The sequence below is a fragment of the Arachis ipaensis genome, chromosome B03, assembly GCF_000816755.2.
Source record: "Arachis ipaensis cultivar K30076 chromosome B03, Araip1.1, whole genome shotgun sequence".
In the NCBI taxonomy this organism is placed as follows: Eukaryota; Viridiplantae; Streptophyta; class Magnoliopsida; order Fabales; family Fabaceae; genus Arachis; species Arachis ipaensis.
Window position 1 is genome coordinate 122,685,159 of NC_029787.2, and position 7,942 is coordinate 122,693,100.

Consider the following 7,942-nt stretch of genomic DNA (forward strand, 5'->3'; position numbering starts at 1 on the left):
TATATAATTAAAGAAAAAGTCTACGAAATCAGTAATTTTTGTATTTTTTGGCCAACACTTAACCATCAAAATAAAAATGAATAATTTTTTATCATTAAATATAATTTCACACCATTAAAAACACTATTAATAACTAATTAATGGTTACAAAATACCAAAATTACTGATCCCTAACATTCTTTATAATTAAATACTGATATTGAAATATAGATCTCCATGATGACTCCAATCGGTTACCTTTGTCCGTTAGATTTTATCCGCAAACACATGAATAGATATAGTTAAACTCCGTACTAGGCGCAATAAAACCCTTTGATGAGTGTTCAGATTTGATAAAGCAAGAGCATGTGAATTATGTGGGTCTACTTGAATTCTATGTGTTGCTTTGCTTAGCTTAGCTTGTGTATATATAGAGCACCAAGAACCCTTTAATTTGTGCAAATTTTCAAAATTATTCTCTCTCCCATTATGGATTTGGATTTGGATTGATGTGAAAATTGAGTGAATCGGAATTTGGCTGCAAAATCTTCAATCTAATATAAGGGGGGAAGAGAGATTCCAATTCCACTGGACTGACATACATGAACCAACAATGAGGAATCCTATGCTATTATTTTGTGTGGTTCAAAATTGAAATAAGTCTCATTATTGAAGGAAAGAAAGCCATGGGCATGCATGCATTGGCCCTTTGAATAGTTACAAAAATGACCCTCCCTTTAAATGGTAAGTTTTGCATACCCTAAGTCATGTATAAAAATGTAACGTCCTACATATATATAGCCACCCACTTTTTGCCACAGTAAATAATGTAAATCTATCTCTCACTCAGTAAAATCCTTCATTCGCATCCATTATTTACTCCATTCGCCAACTTTGTCTTTCCTTTTAATAGACAAAATAAATAAATAAATAACTAGATTCCACATCAATTGAATTTCTTAAAAATTTTATATTCCTCAAATTTCTAAATAATCTTATTAAGAGTTTGATATTTACTCAACTCTTTAAGTGTAAATAACAAGATCATACCTAACATCTACAACATGAAATTTCTTGGACTATATGACAACCATGACTTGTTCAAAATGGTGTGGAACTATATCTTTATTTTTCTTTTAAATATATTAAGACGGTTAATTACTTCTATATATACTATATATGGCTCAATAGCAGAGTTGTGTGATTATTTCTTTATTATATAAAGGAAAATATCAAATATCTGAACTGACTAGTTACTTTCAGATTGCAACTCCCAACTTATATACATACTCTGATGGCATCTAATTAGTGTGTAAATAATTATCGTAACGAACTAATTTTTTCTATTATATGTAGCATAAATATAATTGAGGAATGCTAGGGCCAGTAATTTTAGTGTTTTGTAACCATCAATTGGCCATCAATAGTGTTTTTAATGGTGTGAGATTACATCTAATAGTGAGAGATCACTCACTTTTGTTTTGATGGTTAAGTGCTGGCCAGAAAACACAAAAGTTACTGGCCCTTAACTTTTTCAATATTAATTATATATATGGTAAATTGATTACCCTAATTAAGAATATTAGGTAGATGTGTGCTGATCGGAACTGACGATGCTCGTGACTATAATTAATCATGTGTGTCAAATAACTAAGTATTGAAACTAGCTATGGTAGGGTTCTTTAATGGTGATAACAATTTTGCTAGGTGAGAATTCAAAATAAGAGTAATAATCCTAAGCTTAGGTTACTTAGCTTGTTTTGTAGCCTGGTACATTTTACGATCCTTAGCTAACACTGTTGGATGAATTATGAAATAGGTCATAAATTTGTTTTCCTAAAAGAAGTTTATCATCATAAAATTCAATCATTTTTTAACTTATTTACTATTTATTCAAAATATCTACTATTTCAAAATATATTGATCCGGTCACAATTATAACTTGGTCTAAACTGTCCACGCATAGCTTGGCTTAACGATTTATATTACGTTATAAACTTATAATTAGTCGATTACCACTGAATACATTAATATTATTGTCATGATTAAGGAAAATTCTGTAATAAACGGCTCTTTGCCGAGTACAGGTATGAAGCAAGAAACAGGGGTGGCAATGGGATCGCCATATATCCGATATCGTCCCTACTGGGAATAAGTAGTATGACCACAATCCAATCAATCACGTGATAAATAATTTATTATTGTTATTATATTAAAATGTTAATATAATAAAGTTTTTGATTAAATTTATAGATTTATCATTATGATAGTGATCATAATATTGAGAGATAAATTTTTTATAATTTAATCTAAATTGTTATTGGTCATAGGATTATTAAAAAAGACATTAATAATCCGAAAATATCAATATATATATAATGGTCTTCATTGGATGAAGATTAATAGTTCTCATTTATTAAATTATATATATAGATGGTGCATATAGAGATATGACCATTGAACTGACTCACTCTGAGAATTCCTAATAGTTATAATTACCGTATATTTGTCAATAGGATATTCTCAAGATGAACATAGTAATAGAGTTTCCTTTGACCTGCGACTGTCATAGTAATTAACAATGTATTTATTATACTTTGATTCCGGACACCTAATATCCTAGGGTGCTAGTTGAATGGATATTGGGTATGATTTAAATACTTGTAGAATTAATGATTAGTCAATAAGGAATCCGTCAACTCTCGGTAAAGAGTTTGAGCTCTATGATTATAATGACTGAGATGAATAAAACCTTGGTCAAGGGGATTGAATGAATGAAGAAATGAGTTTCTTAAGTCATTCACAGTTCATTATAATAATGGTAACAAGTTAGAGTTTGACAATTAAACCATACTCTAAAGGTTAACCAAGAGTTGGAAAGATGGAAGGAATTATACTTTGTTCTTCTAAGGTTCTTAGTAAAAATAGATTACTTCAAACTATCGGGTCGTTGAGGAGTGTTGCTAGACGCCAACATTGATTAGTAAATTTAGTATGACTAATTTACTACCCGCTTAGTATTGAACCTATGGGGTCACACACTAACGAGTGTTTTAATCTTTGCTGTAGAATTATTTAATTATTATTTTGATTTGATCAAATAAATAATTATATTAATTCAGATGGAATATTATTATATTTTTTGCTAGCACCAAGAATATAATAATAGTATGATAATTGAGAATATTAAATGAGATTTGAGAATAATTAGTTATTCTATTTCTAAATTTGGATGAGATCCTAACTAATTCCGTTTCAAATTGAGTTATGATATGATTCAGTAATTTGAAGGATTCAGATTTAGAATTTCAAGATATGATTTAAATTTGAATTGAGAATCAAATTTAAAATCAGTAATAAATCTCATACTATATATATGTATGCCAAGAGTAGAGGAATCATAGAAGAGAGAATAACAAGAGTTTTATTCCTTTACCTCTACACACATAAACGTATGTGAGCCTGATTCTTGGAGAAGAATTTTATGGCGTGCAAAAGTTGCAAAGAGGTTCTCAATTTAGATCAGATGTCCATTGGTCAAGGAGTTGACAGCAAAGGTTGGTCTCGGTGTGGATACGCATAGCGCCTTCGTACCATCAAAGGAGAAAAAAAGATTTTTACTAGCGTACTCAGGTATTTAGATCTGATCTACTATATATTGTATATTATTAAAATAAAGTTTAAACATAAAATAGATCTTTAAGGATTACTTTCTTTTTTTTCGCTGCGTGTTATGAACACATGGTAATCCTTCGGTCCCATCCTTCTTTAATTTGAAATTTTGGATAAAACTCGTTTTCACTCCTATTTATAGAAGGAGGGTGAGGATGCTCCCATAAATACGCGTAAAACATCTTTTGTAATGATACTTATATATCGTATTATTATTAGACGTATTAATGAATCAGTTATTTTTTAATTTCTTAACAAACTAGAATAAAACTGATTTTTTTATAACAATAACAATAAACTCAATTGTTATCAGATTCGGTCGAACTGATTAATTTACAAAACCCATTGGACCATATTTTTTTGTTTTTTTTTTAACAAAAATAAGGGATATATTTGTCTTTTTATAAAAAAATTTAAACATGATTCGGTTCAGATTGTGTAAATTGATCGGATCAAATCAAGTCTAATAATTATAATGCGGACAATTGGGTTTATTATTCTTGCTATAATAAACTGATTTTATTCTGGTTTATTAAAAAATAAATTATTAACCGGTTTAATAAAGATGTCCAAAATTTAAAAAATATATATTTAAATGATATATTTTTATATAAGATTAATAGTCAAATTTAATTTATTTTTGAAAGATGGTTCATTTTTTAAATTTGTCTTTAAAATATTTTATCAATTAAATTAGTCCTTCAAAAATTATAAATTAATCATTTTTATTATTCAGTCATTCCATTAACAATTTTTGTCAACAATTGATGATATAGAATGTTAAGTAACAACATACATATATAATACCTAACATGTCCAATTAGAAGTTAAACAAATATGATTATGAAAATCTATCAATTCTCATTAAGTTATATTGGGATTAGGGTTTATATAATTGAAGAAAAGGACTAAATTGATAGATTTTTATAAACATATTTGGTAAGTGTTCAATTAGACATGTTAAGCATTATATATGTTATTAGTTAACATTTCACATCATCAACCATTAATGGTAATTGTTAAAGGAGTGACGAAAGGATAAAAATGATTAATTTGTAATCTTTAATAAATAAAAAAAAATAAAAGATATTAATGTAATTTTATTTGGTTATAATTTTTTTTTATTTTTTTAAATTTATTTTCTCTTCATCTAAATAATATAAAAAAATCAATTTTTCTTATTTTTTTTTTCATTTTCTTTTCTTTTATTTTTTTTCCTTCCATTTTCTTAGAAAAATTTAGGATTTTCTATTTATGAATTATGATGATTTGGGAAATCGTTTTGGAAATCCCTGATTTCGTGAATTGGAATAATTTTCCCTACCCCAATTAAAAAGTTGTTAATTTTGGAAATTTGAGAGAATTCTGGACCGTTGTTTACCTTGGATCTAGCGGTTATTTTGTGTTAGGCCTTCGAAAATATTCGAACCCTATTGGCCCGTGCTGAAGATCGGATCCAGAACAAAAAAAATATTTTGAAATATTGGTGTAGAAGAAAAAGAAAAGTAAAAAAAAAGGTTAATTGTTGAAAGAAAAAATTAGTTTCTTGTTTACAATAACAACATTAACCAGTGTTATGGTCTATATCAACCAAAGACTAATAGATATTGTTGGTAATAGATCTGTATATCCTTAACCCTCCTCCTCTCTTTTTAGTTGTGAGAACCCAAAGTGACAAACGAAAAAGTTAAAGCAATTATCTGTTTTAATTTTTTAGTTATATGTATTTAGCAATTTTAACTACTGAACCCGTCATCTTTTCAGCAAAGACAAATGTTCAATTTTGAAGAAATAAAGCTGCAATTTATAGTTTTAGTAGCGATTAAAAAGACTAAATTGAGTAAAATCAAACTTTGCCAACTTATATTATATAGCCGTTATCTTTTCACCTGACAATTTAAAAGCAACCTGAATTCAAATTTTATGGTAGTTTAACGTGATAACTTAGCTTTTAGTTAATAGAGATCACTCAAAGAACAGACGTAAATCATAACGGAATTATTTAGATAAAGACGTTTAAAACGTTTTTTTTTTAAATATTGTTTAATAATTAAAATTTAATGTATATAATCGATTAAATTGTATTATTTTTATCAAAATTAGATAAAAAATTGATTTAACCGAAAAATCAGTAAATTGAATCTTGAACCAATTTAAATTAATATTTTTTTATAAAATGACTATAATACCCTTATTATAGAAAACGACTTAAAATATTTCTACTATATATTTTAAAACTCTAAATTCTAACATTTCTCTTCTTTCTATGCCATCATAGAATTAGAATTTAAGATTTTCAAAATTAATATATATAATAAGAATATTTTAGTCATTTTTTATAATAAGAATATTGTAGTCATTTTTTATAAAAAAGAATATTAATTTAGATCAGTTTAAGATTTGATTTATCGATTTTTCGGTCAAATTGGTTTGTTTGATCTAATTTTGACAAAAATAATACAGTTTGATCGATTATATAGGTTAAATTTTAATTATTAAAAAGCATCTTTAAAAAAAGACGTTTTAAACGTCTTTATGTAAGTGACTCCCATATTTTAAACCCAATTATATCTCATATCGTCATAAACCTACCTCTATCAAAACATGACTCGCACTGAATTAGATAATTATCCACTTCAATCGAATAGGACATATTGAATATCCGCGGATTTAAATATTGTTGCCACCTCCTAAGGAACATATTAAAGATAGAGGTATGTTATTGAGTTCTGAGATATAGATCACTAAGATTTTCAGTTCTATATAATTTATTAAATTTATAAAATAACTCCAAAATACAACTTCTTACCACCTATTTATTAAATAGCCACCATCAGTTAGCTTCATCGTTCGGTCACTAGTCATTCATTTCATAGCTTATAACTAGTGGACCATTTTAGGCGCGCCGGGGAGTGGGGGGATTGATTATTGATGGACAACTAATTTTCTGTAACTTAACCCCTCCGATTAGAATTAATTATTTTCAGTAAAGAATGAAAAAACCTTTAATTGCAAGTTTATGATATATATAAATGCGGTATGGTCGTGTATCTTGTTTGCACTTGCGCGCACGCTACTTACTATGTATTAATTAAAATGTTTAAATTTGAAGGAATATGATGAGTATATGATACGGTGTTCAAATTTTTAGGTATACTAGCAATGTCTCTGAATTGGGACCATAAAATATGGAGGGAACATATCATATCCATGACCATGTGCATGATGAATGAAGCATCACATGGGTGCACTAATATACATACATATATAATTCTCCAACATCAAATCACTCCCCCTTTGTACGAACCCAACCTGATGAGAGATAGAAGAGGCCCTTCCCTTCAAATCTTCAATTCCTGATTTTTGGGTCCCAAAACATATATATTAAAGCATAGCAATGCAAGGACATATGAATGTATGCATATATAGTTGAGTGAGGCAGCACTTTATTCTAATCAATGAATGATGAGGAAGCAGCAATGTCCACTTTATTAGAGCAGGCCACTGCTTATCCCAAACTATCCCCACATTCATGCCCTTCCATGTGATTTTGCTCAACCTTTGGGTCCCTTATATATATAGCTTCTCCTTATATATATATATGCCAGCTCCATCAAAAGTTCACCTAAACTCTCAAATTTTAACTTCACATATACATCATCACTTTTCTCTTTTGTAAATAAGAAGATCAATGTATGTGCATGTCATCATCATTTCGCTTCCTTTCTTTTCATTTAAATTTGTTTGAGTTAATTGAGAACATAAAATTTTACACAGTTATATATTCTTAAAATATATTTAATATAAACAAATTAAACACTAATAAATTTTAATTTATATTAGTTAATATTTTTAATCAACAGTCTAATATATTTACTTTAATAATTTAATACTATATTTTTAGTCAATATTTTTAAACGTTATTAGTTAAACTATTAGTTAAAAATAATATATTATCCTGACTTTATAATGTTAGAATTATTGGATTCTTTAATCCTAAGATCATCTATAATAAATCATTAAAAAAATATAAGAGATTCGTGAACATGATTGAAAGAACTGAATTTGATTCTTGTGTTTCTTTCAACCAAAATTTACGAATTATTATTTTAGGTTAAATAACAACTCTTTTATGGGGCAAGAGTTACAAGATAATTTTGATATATTGAGAAGCAAAATTCTATATCTATATTTATACTTGGCTATGAGTTCCCATTATTTCTTAAAGTCCCATATAAAATAAAATATTTAATTTTATTCTTATTTAAACTCAAATCAAAAGTAATAATGA